General features: G+C 43.8%; 1 protein-coding gene across 9 annotated transcripts in view; it reads right to left on the minus strand.

The window, feature by feature from the left end:
* The window catches only part of DAGLA (diacylglycerol lipase alpha), a 202,119-nt gene that overhangs the window by 125,352 nt on the left and 48,816 nt on the right, over positions 1 to 27,951 (minus strand). The window lies entirely within an intron of this gene.

A 27,951-nucleotide genomic window follows, 5' to 3' on the forward strand; every position in this document is an offset into this window, starting at 1 on the left:
AAATTTGAAGTGGGTCGGAGGGGACACTTAAGAGCAATCGTGTCTACTGCCCTGGTGAGCAAGTTGTTCCAATTCTCAACCAGGGCATCAACAGGATCACCGGCAAAGCCAACACTGAATCCCTCTAAGGCTTCTTGGAATCTTACTGGATCCAATAACCTCTTCGGGCGGACCATTCTAATGGGCCCCTCGCCCCTGCGGATGTGAGAAGTGGCTGTAAGTCCAACCTTAACCAGATGGTGGTCTGTCCATGACAATGGGGAAATCACAGGAGTCCCCAGCCAAGAAACATCACCTTGATCAGAGTAAAAGACCAAATCAAGCGTGTGACCTGCAATATGAGTCAGTCCAGAGACCACTTGGGATAGGCCCATCGTTGTCATGACCACTATGAACTCCTGAGCTACCCTGGACAAATTGGTCCCGAAATTAACATTGAAGTCTCCCAGCACCTAGAGTCTGGAAGACTCTGGACCAGGTCTCATGATCAGTGAGACCCGGTTTTAACCTGTGAGCGAGAAAAGCGGGCTAAGCCCGCTCTCCCCACTCACGAGCGGGCGGGCATACTGGGCATACTATGCTCGCGCAGGGCATACTGGCGCTTGTGGGGGCCGCATGGCCCCCACTCCCCCCACCCCCCGTCGGCTCCATCTCGGGGCCGGCCATTGTGTGGGTGGCCTATCCGGCTGCCCACACGATGGCCAGCTCCGAGATGGAGCCGGCAGAGGGTGGGGGGAGTGGGGGCCGTGCGGCCCCCACAAGCCCCAGTATGCCCTGCGCAAGCGCACAGGGCATACTGGGGAGACCCCCAAGCCAGGAAGCAGCTTTTCGCCTCCCGGCCGGGGGTCTACTCATGAGTAGGCGCGGCGCGAAGCCGCACCGCAGCTACTCACGATGGTAAAAAGCAGGTTTGCTGGAGCGCTTGCTCCACAAACCTGCTTTTTACCAGGGGTTCTCGAGCGGGTTTGCCGCTCAAGAACCACCAGGCTCAGCTGCAAGCCCAGAGGTTCTTACGGTCACCAAAAATCAGGCTAGCCTCTGCTAGCCCGATTTTTGCTGGTCGTGAGAAGCGCTCCCCAGAGTTCCGCGACCAAGTCCATGAGCTCAGTAAGGGATTCCGCTGGGCAGCAGGGTGATCAGTACACCAACAGAAGTCCCAATCTATCCCTGGTCCCCAAACTCAAGTACACACATTCAATATGGTCCAATACCCTAACAGGGACCCTGGTAAGGGAGATATTATCATTATAGACCACAGCTACTCCACCTTCTCACCCATATCCTCTCACCTGTTCCTCTACAGAATATCCTGGAGGGAGAAGCTGGGACCAAACTGGACCACTAGTCTCCCCCAACCAAGTCTCAGTGATACATACCAGGTTGGCCCCTCCATCCATGATCAAATCATGGATGAGTTCAGATTTATTTTGGACCGCCCTGGCATTACAAAGCAGCAGTGAAGGCTATGTGGGTTGTTGGCATTGCTCCCTGAGGTCAGCCCCACAGGGGAAGCAGAAGCAGGCAGGAAACAACAGAAGGAACCCCAGCACCCACCTGGTCTCTCATTCCAGGCAGCACTGGGTGGGAAGTAGATGACTCTCCCTTTCCCTCTCTGCTGGGCTTCTAACCACCCATGACACTGATACTGCATCCCAGCTCAAAAGGCACAGCCATTTTGAAACAGGCACCATATCCCTCCTTGTGTTGCTGGCTGCTGACCAAGAACCAGAAGGTAGGAGGCAGTAAAACCAGCTTTTTTTCTTCTAGTGAGAACCACAAGGACACCTGCCTAATCTGGGTATAGGATGCTTGCCTACTCAGCCCATTCAAATGTGTGTAGCCCAAATTTTTTACTTTGATTTTTATCAATGTCAGGTGAAAATAGCAGCTGCCATACCTCAGTCTGCCAATCGTGTGTTGAAATTCCTTTTTTAAGTAGTCCCCGGCTGTCGGTGGCCATGTTTGTCAGAGAATTCTACAGCTAGAGGGGCCAGTCAGAGGAGTGTTTCTGGTGTACTGAGGGCTGCCTGTTTATTAAGAGCACAATGCATGGCATATCTCCCTTGAACCTTGGAGAACCCAGCTCCCTGAGGCAATAATTGAGTCCGCAAGTTGTATTCAAGTGTGGGGTGAATTAGGAGAGCCAGACGGAGGAATGGAGTAGGGGCTCTTCTCTCCACCAAACCACTACCAGATGATCGTGTGGAAGACTTTAATGTGTTGCTTCTATGAAGGATCACACTGGAGGCTTTTGATTGCTAATCACCAAAATTAAATATCTGGTCACAATTCACCATCTAGAGACTATTGCCTGTCTCACTTTTTTCTCGAGGTTTAATATTTCATGTTTTTACAATTAAAATTTCACATTGCTCTGGCAGAAAACATCTCTCATTCCTCCTTTTTTCCAGAACCCAACTACAACAGGAAAGCTACTTCTTTCTAGAAAAATTTATATGGGTATGATTCAACATTCCAGTCATAGGTTCTTAAATTGTATATGCATTCCTTTATGTCCTGCTTATTATTTCCTCTCCAAACAAATATGGCCCCAAATAGACATGTGAACATTTCCATTCCATTCAGAGGGTTTTTGTCACCTTCAATTCCCTCCCCCTATTTGGAAGGTATTTTTGAAACTCAGGACCAGAGTTTCAAAACTGACTCAATGCAACATGGGACAGTAAAGTCAAGTTCCTTACTGTGGGTGTGCAGGTCCTTGTGCATGTTTTAAAAGGATCTTGGGATTGTTTCATTTGTGATGAACTTGTTCCTGTTTTCCTACAAGTTAAATGAGGCACTTAGAACAGCCTCTCCTTTGACAAAAGGGGGGGGGGACAGAGCCTCTCTTCAGTTATACATCATTTTGTAAGGAGCTCTATCAAGATTTTGCAACACTGTTTGGAATCAACCAAAAAAGAAAAAAAAGGAACCCGCACTCTAAGAGCAAGTAGAGCATGAAGTAGAGAACAGCCAGATCAAAAAAGGCAAATAAAAAATTGCCCTACAGTTCTGTTGTAGGGGCTCCCAGGTAAATGTACCAAACAAGCTTTGGTGACAACCAATTGGTTATAGACTTCGATTCTGCCAACTTCCTCAATCAGCAAGTTACATTTTGATGCTTTGGAGATCATTAAGGTTGTTGCAGCTGAAATCCATGAACTCCCACCTCTTGTATTACACTGCTCCCATAAGCAGATCATTTTGGGGAATTCAGAAAACAACCAATTATTAATGTGTGAAATGTCTCCAAGAGCAACAAGGATGAGTCCAAAGTGCAGAACATAGTGAAGTGTTAGATAATTAGGCTTTCAAAGTAAAAGAATTACTTCCCAGCAATTTGAAAGCTTAAGATTATCACACAGATGTAAAAACAGGAGTTGTCTTTCTCCCTTCTTCTACTGTGCTTCATCTCCCAGTCACAGCTGTTTTATGCAGAAAAGAACACATTAGCATGCAGAGCCCTGCTTTGATTGAGGAGACAGTCATACTAACTGGCCAAAATAGAACCCTTGCTGTGAGAGAAAACAGGAAAGCTAGTGGAATGAAGTTATCAATAATTCACCAAGAATCCATGGATATCTGCTGGAAATGGGCTTAAAAACATTCTAGACATTTGGCGAAAGGGGGAAATTCGCATAAAGCAGCTAAAACAGCATCTATTTGTTCTAGCAAGCCAAAAAAGGAGGAAACACAACAGCATATCTGTTTTGAAAGAAACTATAATCATGGATGACAGAGAATATTAATTGTTAGAGCTTTTCAACTTCCCAATAAGATCCTGGCAACAAATTACACTCATCACATGGAAAGTAGCCACATGTACGTCAGACTCTGGGCCCTTTCCCATGATCAGGGGCTCGGGCAGGAGAGTGTGCGAGGAGGAAGGTTACAGAAGGTTACCTCTCCTGCACGGTCATAATTGCTAGGCATACAAACCACATGCCCAGACGATCCACTGCTGCCCCATGCAGCACAGAGTTGCAGGGGCCAGGACACATTGTGCTGGCCCCTGGAAATCCTACAATGCACCACGCAAGTGGGTATCCCCCCATTGATGGGCGGGTGCCCCTCAGTGTCAGTGCCGGCTGAAAGCAGCCAGCAGTGGCACATGGTCAGTTGAACAGGGTTAAGGAACCGCTCTCTCCCTTAGCTTTGTTTTAACAGCTGGGCTTCATAGCTGGGTCTGCCGCCTGTTTAACAACGAGGCTCCCGGAGATTCTCACAGGCAGCCAAGCCTGGGCTTGGCTGCCTTGGCCCTGTCTTGGCTACTCATGAGAAAAGCCTCTCTGACAGTGGCATTGTGAAGATTCTCCACAGGAAAAGCTGGAGGAGACCATACAGACATGTCTATTGTTTATTTACTTCTATCTTAAATCTCCTCTAGCAGCTAATTGTCCCAGCTCCTCCCACTCCCAACCCCTAAGGAATTTCAGGTAAGATAAGGACAGATAAACAAAGAAGAATTACAGTCAGCAGCTCTAGAAACCTTTCCAACTTTCTCTGTCTTCAGGAAATACTTCAAAATGACCAGCAGTCAGAGCCCAGCTTACACATGGCTGCTTTTCATATGAGTGAGGCAAGTAGACAGGATCTTATACACAAAAACAATATTATCATCATCCATCCAAGATGAAGAAAAGCTAATTGGGTTGGCTTTGAAAGGTCTCCAATACATATTGCACAATGGAAATTTATCTCACAAATGCCATGAAGACTTAGGGCTGGTTCATGCATGCAAACCAGTCACTTCTCCCTCCCATGTGACCTCTTCTAAGTATCCCTCAGTATGGGAGAAATATAATACATGAAATGCCACTGAACTACCGGCTCCACAGAGAAATTCTGTTATAATCTCTGTATTTCTATACTGTAATTCCAGAGTGACCATGGAAAACAGAGCTAAGTGTGTCTGTGTACTGCCACTTCATTGCTAGTTTGCACACAATCTACCCAAACTCTCCTAGAATTGATGGCATAACTGCAATTTTTTATTCAAAAAATTTCAGAAATAATTTCCCCTTATTTATATTCACTCTTTAATTCAATTTTACAGGGCAATCATGATCCATGGCATCAAGTTCGCTTAATAATGATACCAAAACCAAATAAAGACAGATAGTTAGTTGAATACTATCATCCAATTGCACTTCTGAATCAAGATCAAAAAATATTTACAAGCTAAATGTTTAGCTTGTTTGGCCAAAAAGCTAAGTAATTTTATTATTAATTATATTAATCCAGATCAAGTTGGATTTATTAAAAAGGTAGACAAATAGCAGATCCCATTCAAAGAATTTTAAATTGTATTTATCATGGAAAGTGTTCTAAAAATCCTTTGGTGTTCTAAAAACCCATTCTTAACTTGGATATTTTTAAAGCTTTCAGTCAGCTTCAATGGCCCTATTTGTTTAAGTTAGTTGAAAAGTATCAAATGGGGCAAAATTTTATTAATCTTATCCAACAATTATACAGTAAATCTTTAGTTCCCATTCAGATACATTTTACAATAAGCAGAGGTCCGCTTTCACCATTATTATTTATATTAGTGATGGAACCTTTAGCTCAAACAGTGAGAAACAGTGAGAAACTATCAAAATATTAAAGGTTTGAAGATAAATGGTGAGGGACATTTAATTAGCCTTTTTGCAGATGATGTGGCTTTAATTCTTTGAGAACCTTTGTAAGCAATACCAATAGTTCAAGAAGTGTTGTTAGCTTAGGAACATATCAGGCCTTTCAATTAATTACCAATTACAAATCTGTGTTATGTTTCAATATGGGTTTAAAAGCTAAAGAGGACATAATTTGTATGATTGGTGTACTCAAGACTCCAGAAAACCTATTTGGAAGTTAAAATTTCCAATAAATTATAAATGTTAAATAAACTGAATTATGTGCTGGCCATTAAGAATATTAAAAGAAAAATTAAGAGCTGGGACAAACGTCAGCTCTCTTGGTTGGGCTGTTAAGATGTTTTTATTACCCAAGTTGTTGTATCTATTTCAGGTTCTTCCAACTAGTCTATCCAAAGATGGCAATAATTATTTCTGTCCTATATAAATGCAAATAAAAAGCCAAGGCTTTCTTGTAATGTGTTGTATACCAAGTCAGATGACAGCAGACTGAGTATATCCAACCTTAAGATGTATTCTAAAGCTTCACAGTTGAGAAATATGATGGGAATGGTAGCCATTATTGAATCAAAGATATGGTTCTCCTTGGAAGTTCATGGTGAATTAAAAAAAAAAACAGAATAAAAGTTTACCATTTTGTGCTGACCTTATTTAAAAAAATTAATTCTACTACTAATCCATTTTTAAAGTCAACTATGGAGATTAGGATAAAATTGCACTTTTGCCTATCCCCCTCCATTTAACCACTTATAATAGTTGTAGACCCACCTTATGGGTCCATACGGATGATCTGCAAGCTCTAGTAATGAAAGTCAAGGAGCACAGCAAAAAATTAGGATTATGACTAAATGTAAAGAAGACTAAACTAGTGACAACAGGCACAGCAACCAGCCTCAGAATTGATAAAGAAGACATTGAAGTGGTGGAAAGCTTCTGCCTTATAGGATCAACCATCAATGGTAAAGGATCCAGCAGTCAAGAAACATGCTGCAGGCTAGCACTTGCAGCATAGCGTAGCAGCGTAGGGGTGTGCACAGAACCGCCAACTGAGGTCCAGCACGCGCGCAAAGGACTCCTGGGAGTTTTTTCAAGCAACGTCGGGGAAGGGGCAGCAGGGAGGTGTCCTGCTGCCCCAATTACTCTAAGGATTATGGGCGCCAGAGCGGGAAAGCGGCGGGAGGGGTAAGTAAACCCTCCCGCCGCTCTTAAAGGTACCCCCCCACCCGAACCGGACTGCCCAGGTCCGGACCGGTCGGGAGGCTTTTTTAATCGCCTCCGGACCGGTCTGGGCCCATCCCTATTGCAGCGCAGGGTTGCAGCGTAGGGTTGCAATAAAGGCCTCAGAAAGCATATTTAGATGCTGTGATGTGTCTATACCGGCAAAGATTAGAATAGTTCGGACAATGGTTTTTCCCGTGACACACTATTTGGACTTTGAAGTAGCAAGATAGAAAAACTATTGATGCTTTTGAACTTTGGTGCTGGAGAAGACTTGAGGATACCATGGACAGCCAGGAAAACAAACAAATGGATCATAGAACAAATCAATCCAGAATTTTTACTTGAGGAACAAATGTCCAGGCTCAAACTATCATACTTTGGACACATTATGAGAAGACACAGCTCCCTTGAGAAATCCAGAGGAGAAGAGGACAACCAGCAACAAGATGGATGGACTCGATTATGACAGCAATTAATGCACCACTGAGAGACCTTAAAGGCCAAGCTGAAGAACGATCATCCTGGAGAGAATCTATGTGGTCGCTAAGAGTTGACACCAACTTGATGGCACTTAATCAATCAGTCAGCAGCCAGAATAGTGATAACAAAAAATTGGAAGCATGGAATATTATCTGTAGATGAATAGTACAACAAGCTTTGGTTTATTGCTACAGCAGAGAAATTAACCTATTTGTTGCATCTCAGAAAAGGACAATCAAAACCATATTCTTTCTTTGAGATCTGGCAAGATTTAATACTTATTATCAATCAAATAAATTATGGTGAACTATTACCTGCTTGTTACATTCAGATATGGAAAGATCTTTGTTTTTCATAAGATGCTCAGATTTGTTTGGGTTAATGTTTTAAACTGGTAACATCTTTAATAATAATTGTGGACTAATCTCTAGGAAACAAAAGTGTAAGAGGTTTTTAAAAAATGTATTCTGTGATAGCATACTATGTATTGTTCTGTCTTTAATAAATACAATTTTAATATATTTTTAAAAATCCACCCAAAGATCACCGGGTACAATAATGGAGAAGAGAAATGGACAAGCTGCATGTATGAAGATAAAAAAGGAAGACTGAAGAATACTGATCTTGCACAACAAGAGCCTCCCTCAGTTCTTCTCCCAATAGTGAGAACAACTCTTCAGCTTTGAAAAAGATTCTCAGAAAACTGCCAGAACAGAACAGGTGCAGTAGGACACCTTAAATGGGGAAAAATATTTTTAAAATCCCAACATGTTTCAGGTTTGATGAAGTACTACATGTCTGAAATATGCTGGCATTTCAGTCACTAAGCCAATGGAAATTGTACATTCTACCAATGACACTTACACATGTCATCTTCAAGCAACTGGGGTATAAATCTTATAACCTTACCCCTACAAGCACTTTGCAGAAGCAATTTGCCTTTTGATATACATTTATACACACAGCAGTTTGGGATGTTTCTGTGCAGAGAATAGTTCTTCATTACACCAGGAATTCACTGCTCTACACAGCAACTGATGCAGATGACAGGCATTCACAGAACATCTTCTGCCCTCCCAGGAGATAAGCTTGTCACTTAGTTAATTTTCAACCAGCCCAATGTTTGGGTGAGTTTTGACTCTATAGTGGCTGACAAGACAAGGAAAGTAGTCCCATTGAAATTAAAAAGGGAAGTCAGACATTGCCTCACTTATCCTTTTAATTTCAATGGAATTACTCTGAGTAATTTTCATCATGTCAGCCATTGCCTTTTTGTAATGTTAAAACAATAAGGGTATTCACATGCACAGCCTAACCCAGCCTGGGTTAGGCTGTGTGTGGGAAATGCTGGAAGCAAGGTCACTCCTGGCGCTCCCCCTGCGCTAAGCCCCACTTTTTGACCCAGCATTTAGTCGAGGTTGAGCTAAACCATGGTTGCTTAAACTCATCTGGCGATTGTCTGGGCAATCACCACTAGGTTAAACAGCTTCCTCCTGGCCTGTCACCATTAACAGGAGCGAGTCGGGGGAAGGAGCGACCAAGCCAAGCGGCCAATGAGTGGTGGCTGGGTACCCTGGGATGCGAGGGGGGGGGAGTCCTCCCTCTCTCAGCATCTGCCACACCACTGTTCGTGTGGGCACATGGTGAAGTGGAGGGGAGAATGGTGGCTGCTTGTCTGTTGAGGAAGGCAGGCTCCTGCCTGTCCCACAGCCCGCCCTCTCCACTCTCCAGCGAGGTCATGTGGAAGACCTCAATGTTAATTAAAGAGTAATTGAAATGTGCATGTAAAATGACTGTATATAAATGGTCAGTATATGCACATAAAAGAAGAATCAAGATTCAATCTGATTTGGACAGCTTGAATATTGGGCCATGAGCCATGACTAAGAAGATGGTTCAACAATGACAAATGCAAAGTCCTGCCTTTGGGTAAGAAAAATTAAATGCACAAGTACAGGATGGGAGAACCTGGCTTGGTAGCAGAACATGTGAAAGGAACCTAGGTGTTATAGTGGATAAGTTGAACATGGACCAGCAGTGTGATACAGCTGCTTAAAAAAGCAAATGCAATCCTAGATTGCATTAACCAAGGTACAGAGTCCAGGTCACAAGAGTTAATCATTCAATTATATCATGTGCTGGTCATACCTCACTTGGAATACTGTATCCAATTCTGGACTATGCATTTAAAGAATTACATTAATATACTGGAACTAGTTAATTTTGGCCCGTTGAACAACGGGCCCTAGTAACGACTCTCCTGTCCCCCCGCTGCCATTCCCCCTCCCTCCCTCATTAAGGGCCAAATCGGCCCAGCCACTTGCCTCCGCAGCTTCCGCCGCCGACCAACCGCCCGCCCACCCAGCTGCCGATACCTCCTTGCTCCCGGAACACGTCCTCCGCTTGATCCGCTGCTCGATTAACAGAAGGAGAGAGGTGCTCGCATGCAGAGCTCCACTCTCTTTAAAGTCTCTTCCCGAACTGGCGGTTTGCGCGGCAAGGACGCAAAGCGCCAGTTCGGGAAGAGACTTTAAAGAGAGTGGAGCTCTGCATGCGAGCACCTCTCTCCTTCTGTTAATCGAGCAGCGGATCAAGCAGAGGACGTGTTCCGGGAGCAAGGAGGTATCGGCAGCTGGGTGGGCGGGCGGTTGGTCGGCGGCGGAAGCTGCGGAGGCAAGTGGCTGGGCTGATTTGGCCCTTAATGGGGGGGGGTCAGCTGGGAGGGAGGGTCGGCGGCGTCGGCTGCGGGTGCCTTTTAAAAAATATTTAAGTGGCCTCCGCTCCGCCCCCGGCCTCCGTCTCTTTTGGCCAAGGCAGCGGCTCTGCCGCTGCCTCGCCCAGTTTACCCCGGCGCCAGTTTTCCGGCTTCTTCAGGGCGGCTGCTTCTGGCCGCCCAAGATGGCTGCCGGGTGCCGGCGAGCGTGTCTCCCTTGCCCTGTTCTGCGCCTGCGCTTCGCGCAGGCGCAGAACAGGCCAGGAAGGCACGAACACACGCCTTGGTGTCCGTCCACGGACGGACACCAAGGCTTTTATTAGAGAGGATGGGTTCAGGGAGGACAACAAAGGCAGTGAGGGTTTTGGAAACCAAGTCCTATGATGAACAATTGATGGAACTGGATATGTGTAACTTGGAGAAGAAAAGTCAAAGAGGGGATATGATAGTTGTCTTCAAATACTTGAAGAAGCAGACTTGTTCTCTGGAGTCCCTGTGGGAAGGACTAGAACCAGGGGGTTGAAATTTCAAGGAAGAATTTTCTCACTGTAAGAGTACTAAGAGCTGTTCGACAGTGAAACAGTCTGTCTTGTGCAGTGGTGGGCACTTCTTCCTTGGAGGTTTTCAAACAGAGACTGGACAACCATCTGCCAGAAATGCTGTAGGAGTCTCCTGGACTGAGCAGGGGTTGGACTAGAACACCTCTAAGGTCCCGTCCAGCTCTAACATTATTTGATTTTATACACAGCAAATGCTCTCTAAAGACTGAAGTCATGCAAACTAAATGACCACGATGTATCACCATTTCCCTTCAGAGCAATAAACTTAACCAAGTTGAACATGACTGGAAAAAGTAAATACTGGTACAAAAGCTTCCGTACAAATGAATAAAGGTAATGGTGCCTATATATGTTTGAGGACACCCTGACCTGAGTGTATATATAACCCTTGCACAGTAAATTCAAGCATAATTCATTTGGTCCCACATATTCTCTACCTGTGATTGCTATAATCTGGATAATATCATCAAAGATATTGGAGACGATGGGCATGGGAAATCCTGCTTCAGTAAAAGTGACCTAGCACTGAAGATAGCAGTCCCGCAAATTATTATTTTAAGGCCTTCCTTGATTAACGGCTGTTGGAGCACCTTTTTTTCACACTTAATTTACTGCAAGCTACTTTTAACAATCAGATTTCCAGTACAATAGCTCTACAGGCTACAGACCGCTCTGTGAGCACACAACAGATCTAACAACCAGCACAAAAGCAACCTCTTAAAAAATTGGGGACATATAGTCACACCAAGTAAGCCCCAGAGTTGTTGCATCATGTGCCTTCAGAACATGCCCTATGCCCAGTAATAAGAATAACAAAGCATCACAACTTAGCTCACTACCCTCTTATGATAGCTTCACACACTTCCAAATTCCTGAACATAAGGTACTTCCATGTGAGAACTAACATGAAATCAAGGAGATCATTCACACAATCAAAAACTGTGTTCTCACTGGGTTTGGGAGCAGTGTGTGCTCCCAATTTTCAGCTCTCTGGAAGCAAGGTAAGAGGAAAAGCTGGGTAGAAATGACTGGATGGAAGCAAGGTAAGAGGAAAAGCTACCCAGGTTTTCTTCCTACCTTGCTTCCTCACAATCACTTCCACCCAGGTTTTCCTCTTACCTTGCTTCCCACACAGCTGAAAATTGGGAGCACACACAGCTCCCAAACTCAGGTAGAACACAGTTTCTGATTGTGTGAATGACCTCTATGTGTAGATTGCAGCAATCCTACACAGCGGTTTCACATTGCATGTGCTCCTGATGTAAATGAGGGAGAGCTGTGTAGGCATAAAGCAAAAACAGGGAATAGGATTGTCAAATTTTACAATCTACACACAGATTTTATTCCACATGGAAATACCTTATGTCCAGGATTTTGGTACTGTGCTGATTCATGGCTGTGTGGTACAGCACCAATAATCAACAGTAAACTATGTTAGTGGGGGAGGGGCCCTTGGACACAAAATTTCTGCTCCTAGGGCTAGAGTAAAGAGCAGCCTTCCGGTATCTCTGAAACCCAGGGTGGGGACGGGGAGGACTGAAGGGGCAGTACATGGGCAATGTTCGCATTACTTAAGAAGCAAACGCACTACGGAATTACGTAAGAGTTATGACATTTCCCACCTTGTTTTCCATCACTTTCATTCATTAGTTGGTACAATTAACAGATTGATGGCCTAACTTAAAATACAGCTCTGTTTATTCAGTGATGGCTGGCTGAATTTGCCTATCACCACTAGGGACCCACGAGCCTATCACCACTTGCACCCACGAGCATCCTTGCGGCAGCGTTCTGAACAAGCTGAAGCTTCCAAACAGTCTTCAAGGGCAGCCCCACATAGAGTGCATTGCAGTAGTCCAATCTGGATGTTACCAACGCATGCGTGACTGAGGTCAGGTCTGACTTTTCCAAGTAGGGTCGCAGCTGGCGTACCAGCCATAGTTGGTAAAAGGCGCTTTCTGCACACCACCGCCACCTGCGCCTCCAAGGACAGTGTTGGGTCCAGAAGCACCCCCAAGCTATGGACTTTGTCTTTCCAAGACCAGATTCACCTCCTTACTCAGATGATCAGTTCTAACAACCCAGAGCACTTCTGTCTTTCCTGGATTGAATTTCAGCTTATCTGCCCTCATCCAGTCCAGAACAGCCTCAAAGCTCCGGTTCAGAACATCCACTGCCTCCCTGGTGTCTGCTGACTTAATAAATAGGTAGAGCTGGATGTCATCAGCATATTGATGGCACCGCAGCCCACACCTACTGATGACCTCTCCCAGGGGCTTCATGTAAATGTTAAACAGCATGGGGGACAGAATAGATCCTTGTGGCACCCCATAGGCCAAAGGCCAAGGGGTGGAGCAGGCATCTCACAGCACCATCTTCTGAGTACAATCCCCTAGGCAGGAACGGAGCCACCGTATAACTGTGCCCCGAAGTCCCAACCCAGAGAGACGTCCCAGAAGGATACCTACAGCTCGACTGAGTCAGCACTATAGATCAGGCAGACAAGCAAATGAGTGGGGATGGGAGAAGATGTAAAAAATGAATAAATTTAAAAACCACCATGCACAGAGCTTATCAATGTTTCAGTCACACATTCTGCTTTCTGATGTTTGAATTTCCATTACAAACTTCTCTACTGTACAGAAATTAGAATTATTAATTCACCATTGGTAGTTGCACCAATGGGAACCATTTTGAGTAAATAAGATAGGAACATAGGAAGTTGCCATATACTGAGTCAGACCATAGGTCAGGCCTGCACAACATAAGGCCTGGGAGCCGGAGTCAGCTCACAGGGACCTTTTTGCTGGCCCCAGGGCTGGCCCAAAGTATTGTAGTGCTTGAGGTGAAGTGCAAAATGCCATCTTGCCCCATGGACCTGGTGGGGGGTCATTCCCCTTTCAAAATTGACCTTTGAAGGTGTGAAAGTACACGGGGGACAAGGAAGAGGAAAGTTTGCTAGGAGCCTCCTCTTCCCTCCTCATGCTGTGGGTAACTAATATTTGTAATCATTAATGTGCTGAAGATTTACCTCGGCCCCTGCCTACCAAGTCCTGGTTGGTTCTGGCCCACCAGAATATTTGACTTGTGCACCCCTGCCATAGGTCTATCTAGCTCAGTACTGTCTACACAGACTTGCATCGGCTTCTCCAAGGTTGCAGGCAGGAATCTCTCTCAGCCCTATCTTGGAGATGCTGGGAAGGAACTTGGAACCTAGATGCTCTTCCCAGAGTGGCCCCATCCCCTGAGGGGAATATCTTATAGTGTTCACACACCAAGTCTCCCATTCATATGTAACCAGTCCTCTCTTTGGTGCAGAAGCTAAGATCAGTGGTTCTGCAGAATAAACAGCTGTGTGTGTGTGTGTGTGTGTGTGTGTGTGTGTGTGTGTGTGTGTGTTCTTCCAATGCTAAGTCACACAAAAGGAGCAAGGAACTCCTGAACTGTTTGGTAACATGATGTAATATTCATATTGTGACAGTGAATTCCTTAAGCTTTTGGGAGACTGAATCAAAAACTCATCACTCTCTACAGAAGAAATGTGCCCCTCCTCCTCACATAATTAAAGATTCAGTATTTTACCAGATTATTCTCCAGATAATATATTATCCCCTTTCATAATCCCAAAGAGACACAATATGACCCTCTCTTTCATCAATGTACAGGATGGCTCCAATGCCATCTCTGTCTCTGTGAAGCAGTTCTTCAATTAATGACCTTCTAAAGCAAGTGTTAATCCTTCTTACACACCTTCTTACAGTAACACATTACACCCACAGCACTCGAAGCATAAGGCAGTGTGTGAAGAATAGTAACTGGTATCCTGTTCTTTTCCTTTTGTACCCTGCCTTATGTTTGCATTGCACGTGCTCTTCACTCAAACTAAACTTAGCAAGCTTCAAGACAGACATCTGCCAATATAACAAGGGATGTAGTTAAATGGAGGTTCAAGAGGAAGCAAGGAGAAAATGAGAGAATTCTCTATGGGAAGACAAATGAGTAACTGACAAGCAAGGTTTATACAAACACACACACCCTTCGGAGCAGGAATAAGTGACCTTGGTTCTCCAGCTGTGGTTGAACTACAACTCTGATCATCCCCAGCCACAAAAATAAATAAATAAATAAATAAATAAACAGACAAATAAATAAATAAATAAATAAATAAAAATAAATTGTTGCCTACCCCTGCTTCATGGCACTGAGACTTCTTTCATGTGGCAATTCATTGATTCTGCAGTCAGACCAGCAGTCCTTCCAAAAGTGATTTTTAACCAATAAATAAAAGTAAGTTCCTGGATTCATCTCTCTCCCACACACAAGCTACCATATCTGAAAATGGCATTTTAAATTGCATCCCATAGAGATCAATTTAAAAGTAACAAGCAGTAACTACTCAGACCTTGTTCTCTTGTAACTGAAGACAACCCACTGGCTCCCTTCCATCTTCATTGTTTCAAAGTGGTGATTCTCCTTTTATTTAGCACAGGGAGAGCAACTGGTTCTATTCAACCCCCAGCAGAGTGTTCCTCCAGTGGCTGTTGCTGATGTCTACCTTATGTTTCTTTTTTAGATTGTGAGCCCTTTGGGGACAGCCCTTTGTTAAAAAGCAGTATAATCATCATCATTTATTTTATTCCATCTAGGTGTGTTAAGGTAGACCGTAAGAGACTACCCAAACATTTAAGAGTCAAATGCAAGAGTCAGCTGTAGTTTCTCCCATGGCAGTGCTACAATATTGACATTCTTCCTTGTATTCAAAATTTGCCCTCTTTGTTCCTTGTCAAACTTAATTCAGTCCCTCCTAAAGTTATCTCTTCTTCTTCTTCTCCTCCTCCTCCTCCTTCCAGGGTTTTATTTTTCTTTAACAGTAGCATGTTAAAGAGAAAATGAGAAAAGCTTTTCCCAACCTCAAGAAGCAGTGAAGGGGAAAACAGCACCTGCTGAATTTCTGCCTTTAATTTAATGCATCTGTCAATGGCACAAAAACTCTAGCAGGAACAAACTTAATGGGAGATGGGGGAGTGCCAGTATTATTATTGGCTTTTAAACCAAGCTTGTCTGGTGACCTGTGGAATTAAAATTACTGTTTAGTTGATGAACTAGATTATTTAGCTTCTGATTCCCTTTTCAGGGAAGCAACTAAGGTAATTGGTGTGATGGCCACTGATTTCAGGTTCAACATAGAATTTAAGATGTAAGTTTGTTTGTTTGTTTGTTTGTTTGTTTAATTTCTATACCGCCCTTCCAAAAATGGCTCAGGGCGGTTTTTTGAACCGAATCTGAATCATATAGTATAGATGTAGAAATATCTTTCCAAAGATATATTAGGGAGAATAAGTCATACAAACCTGGTAGGGTAAATCACTTCAGCTGGATTTGCACCCATCTGTGCCATCTGTTTTACATAAATAAATTTTAAATAAAATATAAATAATAAATAAATATATCTCTAGTGAGAAGTGCAAGTTTCCAGGAAAGAAACATTGGTCCTACCTGTGAGGGGTTCTTTTTCACAGTGTCCGAGGTCATCCTAAACAATGGGTTGTGCGCCAAATTATTTATCATATTTTTATACCCCTTGATAGGTAAACAAACGAAAATTCTCTAAACAAACAGAAATTTTGTAGCCGCTGTTTCTTAACAAGGTGCACTCAACATCCATGCGTAGAGCTGAAGCCAATCCTGATCTGGATATAGTACAGCGTCCTGGGAAAGCAGGTCTAGATGGCAAGGGAGCAGCCATGGGTCCCTGATGGAGACACGGAGCTGGGTTTCATGATCAGTGAGACCTGGTTTTGGAGGGTGCACGGGGAGAGAGGGCTAAGCCCGCTCTCCCCGCACACAAGCAGGGAGGGAGCCCTGGGAGGCCGGATCGGCCGCCCACACAATTGCCCGATCTGTGACGGAGCCGGCAGGTGTTGGGGAGCTTGGAGGCCATGCGGCCCCTGGAAGCTCCAGTATGCCCTGCGCGAGCACCACACCGCAGCTACTCATGATCTGTAAAACCAGGTTTGTTGAGCGCTCGCACAAACCTGTTGAGCGCTCAACAAACCTGGTTTTAGGGCAGGGGTAGTTAGGCGGGTTACCCACCTAGGAACCACCGGGCTCGCAGCCGAGCCCAGTGGTTCACACGATGGGGTGAAATTGGGCTAGCCTATGCTAGCCCAATTTCACCCCATCATGTGAATAGCCTCATGGTCTGAGAACCATGGCCTTCTGGGTCAATGAGGAGCAACGAAGATGATGGTTGCACCTTCAAGAATGAGTGGTTTAAGAACCATGGCTATTGATGGCCGTTGGAGGGAATGCATATAGAAGGCCTGGGGGCCAAGGAGCCACCAGCACATCCACTGCCTCCGCTAGAGGGGAGCGGAACCTGGTGAAGAATCTCTGGAGTTGATGGTTGAGCGGGGAGGCAAAGAGATCCACGCTTGGGAGACCGAGTTTGGCAGCGATTTGACTGAAGACTTCCGTGTGGAGTGCCCATTCTTGCTGGTCTATGGTCTTTCAACTTAGCCAATCCGCTGACTGAAATGTTCCACTGAGATGGAGGCTAGATGTATTTCTGCCCAAGAGAAAAGAAGGGTGGTTTCCTACATGAGAGATCAGGACTTGATTCATCCCCGATTCATGATATGGAACTTTGCTGACACGTTGTCTGTGCAAACTAAGCCGTGTTGGCCCCATATCAGAGGAAGGAACTGTAATAGGGCAAGGTGAATGGCTCGTAGTTCAAGCCAGTTGATACTCTTTGAGGCTTCTAGGGGAGACCAGGTCCCCTGGGCAAAGTGTTTGAGACAGTGTGCCCCTTCCCATCCTGATACTGGTGTCTGCGGTGATGATTATCTTGTCTGGAGGGAACAGATGAAGACCTTGAAACATCGCCGCAGAGACCTACCAATGGAAGGAGTCTTGGACGTCTGGAGGGAGTGAGACTAGCTTGTGGGTTCTGGACATGATCAGATCTTTATAATTATGGTGGGGTGGACTTTATGCTCTTTCTGTATAAACTCTTTGAGCCAAAGTTCCATATCTGGGACAATAGGCTTATGCAGTTTAGTGTTCCCCGATGGGACATTATTCACATCCTGCATAGAAAGGATTGGGAGTTCAGGAGACGGCTCTGCCTGCACTGCAAGAAGTTCAGAGGGAACAGGCAATGTCCATGTTGCTGGCTGGGATGCAGGGCGAATGACCGGCGGTCCAGGTTCCCCCTTCCCCTGTGGAGTGCCAGGAAGCTTTGGTGCGGGCATGAAGGAGGCGGCCGTTGGAAGCACTGCTATGCCTGTGCCGCTCTGTATCTGTAGAATGGTGGCTGGGAGGTGTTTAGGCAAGCGCTGTTGGCAGACCACTTGGAGGAGTAGCCATTCGCTAAGCATGGCTACTGGCTACTGGTGGTTTCGTTTTCCATTTGTGTTTTTTCGTGCATTCCCATAGCTGCTTGGGCTTGTTGGTGGTTTTAGCACTCTCCTCCTTCAGGTGCTTTGTCTTTTTAGAGGGAGAGTGGGAGTGTTTCTTGCCACGGGGAGAAAGAATGCATTTTCTGTGAATGGTTTTGCTTTCCAAGAGGCCCCCCCCCCAATAAATCCACAGTATGAAACGGCTCCATTGGGAGCAGAGAGAAAAAAGCCAGGGACAATGGAAGAAATCAAAGTTAAATAAATGAAAGAATAAACGGAGCCAATTGACCAAATTAAGTAAACTGAAAATTAAAAAAAAAAAATAGAGAGAGAGAGAAAGTAACGAAAATACGACTACCTTCCCACCTTGGCACAAGGGTGCAGGAAACAGAGGAGAAAGGAAGGAAGAGAAACAGGCCTGAATGCAGGCTGAAGAGAGCTCTCTCAAAACAAAGTTCCCTGAAGCAAGACAAGAATGGAACTGGGGGTTTGGCGCCTCCAGCCTAACTACTGGATATTACCATATACTTTGAAATTCTACTTCCTGTCTTCCTGAGGCATGACTGACACACAACCCGTTGTTTAGGATGACCTCAGACAACTGTGGAAAAAAGCCTTCCACAAATAATCTAAAGTCAGGTTTGAAACAGCTAAGCAAATGCTGCATCCTAGGTTACAGCCAACAATGGAGAAGAGAACATTTTCTGAAGTTTTTTACTTTTTAAGAATTAGCCACAGCAGACTTTGAGCCACTTCTCAGATCTTTCATCTTCAGCGGAAGAGCTTTACAACTCTGCAAGCTCAGGTGCTGCTGCTACTATTACTAACTTGTACTATCCATTTAAGCACTTTGCGGCACCTCCTTATCATCACTCTGGAGATGAACAAAAGTGGGGTTCCTTCTGCTAATGGCAGGTGAAGCAAAAGAAGATCCAGTAACAGTGGAAAACAGCAGGTACAATTCAAACCACACAAAGGCCAAAACCACTGGCTCATCAAAGCATAGCATTTCTAAATTGGGTACATCATCTGATATAGGACTAGACAACTGCGCTGGTGCAAGGAGGTATCCTAATGACCCTTTTATATTTTTTTCTGCCCTTATCTGCAAATGGGCAGGTAATTGGGAGCTCTACAGAGAAAAAAACATGAGAGCTATCATAATCTACTGAGATATCCAACTCAGTCATTGACATCAACATATTTCAAGATATTGATAAGATTGATATCTATTATATCCAAGATCTTGGAACAATTATCTTGAATACCCTATCTTATTAAATGGGTTGCTTTGAAGGCAGTGAAACATGCCTCTTTAGACCTCAAAATATGGCTAATACAGCAGAAACATTTATTCCATGTTTATTGGACACCTCAGAGAATATTTAACAAGGGATGGTTGAAGACTTCTGGATGTTGGAGGTATAATCTGTATGAGGGTACATTTACACATATGGTTTGGTCCTGTCTGGTTATTGTGCCATTTTTGCTTGAAATCCATAAGGTTGTTAACATGACATTGCAGTAATTATTGTCTGTCAAGGACATTCATGTTTTGTTGAAGTATATCCCCAGCACATGGAATCTAGCATTACATCAAGAATTGTGGATTCTTCATGTTGGGGTGGGGGTGGGATCACCAAAACGATCATAATACAACAGTGGAAGGACAAATTTACTCTTGAACTAACGTTTTGGATAACTGACCAGTTCCTTGTCATTTGAACTGATTTTTTCACCCAATGGAAAGATAAAGAAAAGGAATTTTCAGCTATTTGGTCAAATTTTAATGAATTGTTTATGCTTTGAAAAATAAGATATATATCCTTAGAATATGGTGTCTCCCTCACCCCGCCCTTTATTTTTCTCCTGCATTGGTTGTAGCTTATATGTTGAAGTTGTGTTTAAGGATCCCCCCACCCCGCCGCTTTTCCAGTTATACTCACATATATTATTACTATCTTTGATCATATTATATGCACTGTTGTTATCTTATTGCAAGGACGAAAGAAAAATAGTTCAAGAAGGTGGAAATTGTAGTGCATCCTCTTTTTATATATGCACTAGAACAGGATTGCTAGGTTACAAGTCAGAGAACCCTCCTGTCTTTTCACTGAATTGTAGCTGCAAGTAAATATACAACTACAACTTCTCCAACTTTCTCCCTCAGTCCCATTGCTCATGCTCTGTCTCCTCCTGCTGTGGGGCAAAGCAAGATTCCTTGCAGCAGCAGCATAATACAGAATAGGAAGGTGAGAGGTAGGAGAATAATGATAAACTTTATTTAGTAACCACCCTATAACAAATTGTTCTCTGGGCGGCTCACAACACAACATTAAAACATAAAATATAAACATGTTAATAATAAATAAATAAACTCATTTGACAGGGGCACCCGGAGGGCCTCCGAAGATCTTAAGGTTCTGGTTGGGAAATATGGGGCAAGGTGCTCTCTTAGGTAACCTGGTCCCAAGTCATTTAGGACTTTAAATGTTAAAACCAGCACTTTGAACTGGGCCTGGAAACTAGGGATGTGCATGGAACCATGCAGGGGAGGCTTGAAGGCGGTGGGGATGCTGTTTTAAGAGCGGGTGTGGGTGCACTCCCCCCACCCGCCGCTTTCCCCCCGCTGGCATCCATTTTCCCCCAAAGCCCATCAGGGCAGCAGCATACCTCCCTGCCACCCCGTTGCCCCTGCTGTCTGGATATGATCGGAAGTCCCCGATGCACCTGTGTGTGCTGGCATAGGCGCGTGCACATAAAGGGCCTCCGAACCGGTACCGTGCACATCCCTACCAGAAACAGACTGGGAGCGAGTGCAGCTGATGAAATACTGGCGCAATATGATCAAAACGTCCACTCCCAACTAATAATCTTGCAGCCCTGTTTTGTACCAGCTGCAGTTTCCGGACTGTTTTCAAAGGCAGCCAAACATACAATGCATTACAGTGATCTAAACAAGAAATTGCCAGAGCATGTGTAAATGTGGCCAAGCTATCTCTGTCCAGGTAAGGAGGTTGCAGCTGGCATATCAGTCAAAGCTGATAAAAAGTGCTTTGAGCCACAGAGGCCACTTTAGCCGCTAGTGCAGGGCTGCTCAACTTTGGCCCTCCTGCAGATGTTGGCCGACAATTCCCAAATCCTTGGCTACTGGCCACCATGACTGGGGATTATGGGAGTTGTAGTCCAAAAACAGATGGGGGGGGGGCCTAAATTGAGTGGGTCTGCTCTAGTGACAGTACTGGATCAATGATCACCACCAAAATGCAAGCATGGCCCTTTAGTGGGAGGAGAAGGGGAAAAGCAGGGTGAAAGAAACGACAGCTGCATCCTCCTCCATCAGGCCTCCTCAACTCCAGCCCTCCAGCTGTTTTTGGACTACAAGCCCCATAATCCCCAGCCACAGCAGTCAACAGCCAGGGATTATGGGAACTGTAGGCCAACATCTGCAGGAAGGCCAAAGTTGAGCAACCCTGTTCTACATGAATATAGGGATTTACAGAAACAGAAAGGTTTTCTGAAGCTGCAACCTGGCAACCCTAGATTGTAGGGATGTGCACAAACCAGTTTGGCACCTCCTTTGGGAGGCACCAAACCAACTTGGTGGGGCAGGCAGCAGTTCCCTTAAGCAGCAGGTAAGCAGGTCCTTACCTGTTCTGCTGCAGCCTCGCCACTTTTCTGGGCACAGCACTCGCTGTAGCAACGGCCGTATGTGGCTGCGGCACTATTCCCTGCAGCCAGCACGCGTGACACCTGCATTCACATGGCCACCATGCATGCCAACTCCATGCGCACAGGCTGCAGGGAACAATGCCGCAGCCACGCATGGCTTTTGCTACAGTGAGCGTCGCGCACGGAAAAGAAACAGGGCAGCAGCAGAGCAGATAAGGACCTGCTTACTGGCTTCTTAAGGGAACTGCTCCCCACTTGTGTCTGCACAAGCCATTCATGCACATCCCTACTAGATTGCAAAGCACAGGGATGAAGGAAATGTCTACGTACAGCCTCTGTTCTCAATAAGTGGAATACTGACCCTCTACCAAAAGGGGGGACGGGGACTAGTCCCTATGTTTTGAAAAGGGGCTATCCCAAACAGCATAAATGGAGATAACTGCTTACAGGGGATAGCCCCTCTCTATCTGGAACTTAATAAAGGAGGACAAAGTACAAATGTAATGATGGACTCCCAAACTGCTGTGCTGTACAGAGGACAAAATTAATGCAGTCCCTGGCTAGTCAACTTACATTAATATTAGCCACAGAAGAACCAGTGAAGAAAAATTCACAGCAAACAGTACTTTAAGCGAATACTGGTACAAAATGTACTTTCACTGGTATATTACCCCTACAACTATTAATAAGATGGACAATAATTACCCAGGGGATTGTTGGAAGTGCAAGAAGCATGTGGGGACTTTCTATCATATGTGGTGGACTTGTGATAAAGCACAACAATTTTGGAGGGAAATCCATGCTAAGATGCAGAAAATTTTAAATATACATTTTTCATATTTACCTGAGCTTTTTTTGTTAAACATGACTAAACCTCCTATTCCTGATAAACACACTGAGTTGTCTCTATATATGATTACGGCGGCAAGGATTCTTTATGCTGCAAATTGGCACTCCCAGACACTCCCGACACTGGACGAATGGACATTAAAAGATATGGGAGTACGCTTCAATGGCTAAAGTGACAGCTTACCTTAGGAATAACACAGATGAAATGTTCCGGACATCTTGGGCACCTTTTATAAATTATAACACGGCGCAAGGCTTGCATCCACACCCAAGATTTGGTCTTTGTTAAATCTGAGGTTATGCAGCACAACTCTGTTTAAGCAATTACTATATAACTTGCATTCTGTTTTTAGCTCTGGAATATTTGATAAATCAATGAATTCCAATGTTGTAAGGGACTTTCTGTTTGAACGCTATCTGAAATACTCCACATGTATCTGTAGAAAGCTCAAGAGTGTATAATGCTAAATTTCTTTTTCTCTTCCTACTTTTAAATTAAACTATATGTATGTATGTATGTAGGGATTATGTTTCTCAATAACAGATTAGGGTTGCAGTCCTGAAAATATTTGCATGGAAATAAGTTACACTGTCTATGGAACTTTTCTTCTACGAGCTTATGTCCCTTTGACATAAATGGGATGTGCAGTGCAAGTCTATACATGTTTACATGTAAGTAAGTCGCTCTATGTTCAATAGGTCTTACTCTCAGGTAAGTGTATATAGGATTGCAGCTTTAATATCATACAGCTGAGGGGATTATAGCCCAATCTGACACATTTACTCAGTAATAATCTCACAGAGTTCAACAGAGCTTACTTCCAGTTAAGTGCGCACAAGATTACATCCATTCATTTCAGTGGGTCTTATTAAATACACTTAGGTTTATTTCTCACTGAGGTGCTAAACCAGTATCTGGGCTGTATCACTTCAAACTGCAGTGGAGGCTCACGTGATTGAATGTTTAGCCATACAAAAAGTCCCTCCACAGCAGAAACTAGAAATGAGGGAGAACTTTCTAGATGAGCTATATTAGTTTTTTATGAGCAGGGAATTTTATAAGGGATGGAGAATCATTCAATTATATCAGACACAGATCTGCAATCTGATATAGTACAGCCACAAGTTTCCCATCTTTGCATGAACCAGACCTTAGCCTTGATGGGTTTTGTTTTATTTATTTATTTTATTTATATACCACCTGACTCCAAAGGCTCTAGGCAGTTCACAAAAATAAAACACAAGAAAAACAAAATAAAACAAACTGTTAAAAACATCAAGTTAAAAGTTTAGAACATTCAAAGAGTACTAAAAGCCTGGCTGAAAAAATGTTTCTTAAGGGCTCTTTTGGATCTGGATTGCGAACATATACCTGCCAAAGTGTCCCTAATTTCCCATTCATGGTAATTTCCCATTCATATGTAGAATGAGAAAATAAATATGCTTTCTCAAAAATCAGCCTTAAGCACAGGCACACTAAGAAATAAAGTATGTTAAAAGGTCAGAGTTAAAATCACAAACTCACTCCTTAAGAAAGCGTAATCCTTGCAGTTTTCAAACAAGTCAGGGTGGATACCAGTCTGCAAGAAGAGCCATGTCTCTACCAGCTAAAGCACAGAGCAAAGGTATGCAATTCAAATTGGTCTTAAGCCTGAGTAAAGCAAGATCCTATTTGCACAATTTATGTAATCCAGAAAGTAAAAGTCTTTCTTCCTACACCATCTTGAACTTGCAAAGGCCTGCTAACTCATTATTACAGGACAAACATGTCCTGTAATAGGGATGCTGCATATTTGAATAAATTGCTTAGAAGCAAGTGCCCTTCCCCTTGCATTTCAGATGGCTTTACTGCCCAAGCAGTGAACACTGCCCAGTACCATGATGATTCAATGTCTCTGTTTCTAAGCACTGGAGCAGAGCAAGAGGGCTACAGTTTCCTGTCTTTTGTTCAATTCAGGCATTAAATTGCTTCAGAATAGCTCTTTGTTTTAAAATGTAAGTTTCCTTTTCTATTTTTTTAAATGGGAGCACAATGGTGCAAGTGTAGTAGCACTAAAAAGGCTGAAAGGGACAAACTTGCAGCTGCAGTTTGGTGTAGAAATATACTGATTTAGATCCCTGCAGAAAGATACTGTCAAGACCAAGTGAGAGATTACTGACAGACTTGACTCTGTTATGTGATTGTTCAATGCCTAACACAACAAGGCTCTGGTCTGACTGTAAATAACAAGAACTTTATAATGTGGATGGGAGTCTTCTGCTTAAGGGGGTACCCAAATCTCTCATTCAGTGGTTCTCAGATGAATTTTTAACTGTGATCTTAACACAACACAATAATCGTGGCTGCATTTTGAAAGCAATTTGTTTCTGCTCTTCCCTTTATATATTTAAATTTACAGTGGTGACCAGCAACAATCCAGCAAGTAGTCAAGCAAATCTACTTGATTCCATCTTACTAGTAAAATACGAATGAGCTTGTAAATTCTGTTGTTGGCTTTTGCTTATTCTTGAGCAATTGGTAGAAAGGGCATAAAAAGAATACAATTAAAAAACAACAACACAAGAAGTCTTGATATAAGTGTTGGACTAGAACTGAGGAGACCAGAGTCCAAATACCCAGTCAGCCATGAAACTCACTGGGTGTTTCTGGGGCCTGTCATTTATCTCTTAGCCTAACCTACCTCACAGTGCTGTTGTGAGGATCAACATCATTCTGAGCTCTTTGGAGGAACAGCAGGACACAAATACAAACATATGTTCCTCTAGTAAACTCAGTCAGGATTTCATTCAATATAATTTACAGCTGTGGACTTGGACCTAGAACTCCCCATTCAAAACCCTACTCTGAATGCGTGGCTTTGGGGCACTGCCTCTTTGCCTCACTCTATCAACCTCATCTTCTCCCTACACAACTGGAGTAATAGTTACCTCTCCAGGTGCAAGAACAAACAAGATGAAAACCAAACAGCACTTTGCAAACTGAAGCTACTAGGGAGTAAATCCCAGCAGACACAGTGACACTTACTTCCAAGTAAACATGCACCATGTTTACTTACAAGTAAACATGCCACAAATATTATAAATAATAATAGTCAATAGAGTGTTGGACTTAGAAATGAGAAGCCTGAAATCAAAATCTTGCTCTGCCATAATACTGGGTATAAATATACTGGGTATATTTCATAATAATAACACTGACATTTTCACAAAAGGCAATGTGATAAATGTCCAACAATAAAAAGAAAATTATCACAAGCCTTCCAGATCTACTGCCTAGATGAAGTGAAAGCTATTACTGCCACTACCAGAAGCACTCTAAGAGTGATTACTAAATTATTAACTAGTTGGTTTTATCTGTGCTCAGTACCCACTTACCATACCCGTCTTCTCACCCAGGAGTGACGCCCCTTTAACCTCACATACTGTGACCATCATCGGCACCCATTAATGGCAACTGGGTCTTAGGACCCAGGGCTAGGTTCTTCCAACCAACTACCATTTTGAAATGGTCGTCAGCCACAAACACGCTCACCAACTTGCTAGCAGCAAGTATATGTCTTAACACATACAAGTCCATAAGTTTCCACAGGAGTCTGCCTGCCCCTTAAGAACTTCTAGGAAGGCCCTTGCACAAATTCTATTGTTCTCCAAGGCTTGTCTGACAGTGACACATGAGAGTGCCTTCTCTTTGGTGGCACTGGAACTCCCTGCTATGTTAGGTGTGGCTGGCCTTCCTGCCTGTGTTTCCATGGGTGGATTCTGACCTTCTGTGAATGATGATGTGACAAACCTCTGTTCCCAATTTTAGTTCAAGAGTGCCACCAGCACATCTGGGACTTTGGCTCCTTGCGGAGCATTCTGAATAAGTATATTTCTCACCTTTTTTATTTGGTGGGTTTAGCCATCTAGGTACAGCCCTAATAACTTTTCACAAAGGATAACAGTCCAGACACACTTTTAGCCACGTAGGTGAAAAACCTTAAGTCTGCAGGGAAAACCACTGGTAGAGTACCACAGGCTGCATCAAAGATGTGCTGGGACTTTTCATTGGACCTAGGGCCTGACCCTCACTGAAAAAGTGTGAAGCTTTTCCCTGTTTTAGTTCCTATAAATATGAGCCAAGCCTAAGGAAGCTTGTTTCCATCTACATTCTGAAGCCCAAGAAAGAGAGATGCTGCAGGGATTCATGCTTCTTCAGCTAAGAATCTATCTTTGCTGAATTAAGGTAAAACTTAGTGTTCAACATCTTCACTAACTGTGTGGCTGAGCACTGGGAAGAAGCACCCCTGGACAGTTTCCTTAGCTCCACAGAGCTAAATGCACAGGGGACGGGGAGACTGTTGCCAATCTCCACTTTCCCTCGATGTGCCCTGCACCACCCAAAAATATATCCCTGAGGATCATGCAACCCTCAGGGACATATTTTCAGATGGAACAGGCACTTCCAGGGAAAGAAGAAAAAGGTGAAAATTCCGCCCCCACCACCCATGCAATCAGCTCTGTGTTGCTAAGGATGCAGTCTGCTACAGAGATGTTTCTTCCTGATGTGCAGCTGCACAGTAAGTGGGGTTGTTGGCCAGTGTTTGAAAATACCAAATAGTAAACAACTTCCATAATTTCAGTGTGTATTTTACACCCCTTTTCCAGCTGACCTCACCGTGTGCAACCCTTTGTAAAAACCACCACCACCACCTTCTATTTAGAAGTGGCTTTCGTAGAGTACTTGCAAAACTCTTTCCCATGTGCAACACACAATAATTGCTCTACAGTGTGCCATTTGCCTAAGACTCTCCTGGTGGGTATCTAGCTGTGAAGTGCCAGGAGTTATCAAGCCAGATAGTTCTAGGGTTCACTGAAGCTGTGTCCAAGTCTGATTAGCGACTCAAGATCAGTTTTCAACTTGAAGGAGAAATGTATTCCTAAGGTGGAAGCACAGCACCTCTCTATTGACGGTGGATCTGTTCAGTAGAAAGGAAAATGTAATTGCTCCCTCAGTCCATCACAGATGATCTTCAGCTTTTTCTGACCTCCTGTTTTTGTGGGTTTTGCAACATTTGTTTTATTGTTTTTCTTACTGGTTTTATTATTGTGAGACAGTTTGGCTTCTACCATGAGAAGGTACATAAAACATTTTTAATAAATAAAATAAACCTAGAATGAAAGAATCGTCAGGGACCAGATAACTGTATTGTAAGAGTACAGTCTGACTGTCTAGCTTGGATGTTTAAGCTTATTGATTTCAACTGGCCTAAATATAGGAACATAGGAACATAGGAACCTGCCATATATTGAGTCAGACCATTGGTCTATCTAGCTCAGTACTGTCTTCACAGACTGGCAGCGGCTTCTCCAAGGTTGCAGGCAGGAATCTCTCTCAGCCCTATCTTGGAGAAGCCAGGGAGGGAACTTGGAACCTA

Source organism: Hemicordylus capensis, chromosome 1 (assembly GCF_027244095.1).
Source record: "Hemicordylus capensis ecotype Gifberg chromosome 1, rHemCap1.1.pri, whole genome shotgun sequence".
Classification (NCBI taxonomy): Eukaryota; Metazoa; Chordata; class Lepidosauria; order Squamata; family Cordylidae; genus Hemicordylus; species Hemicordylus capensis.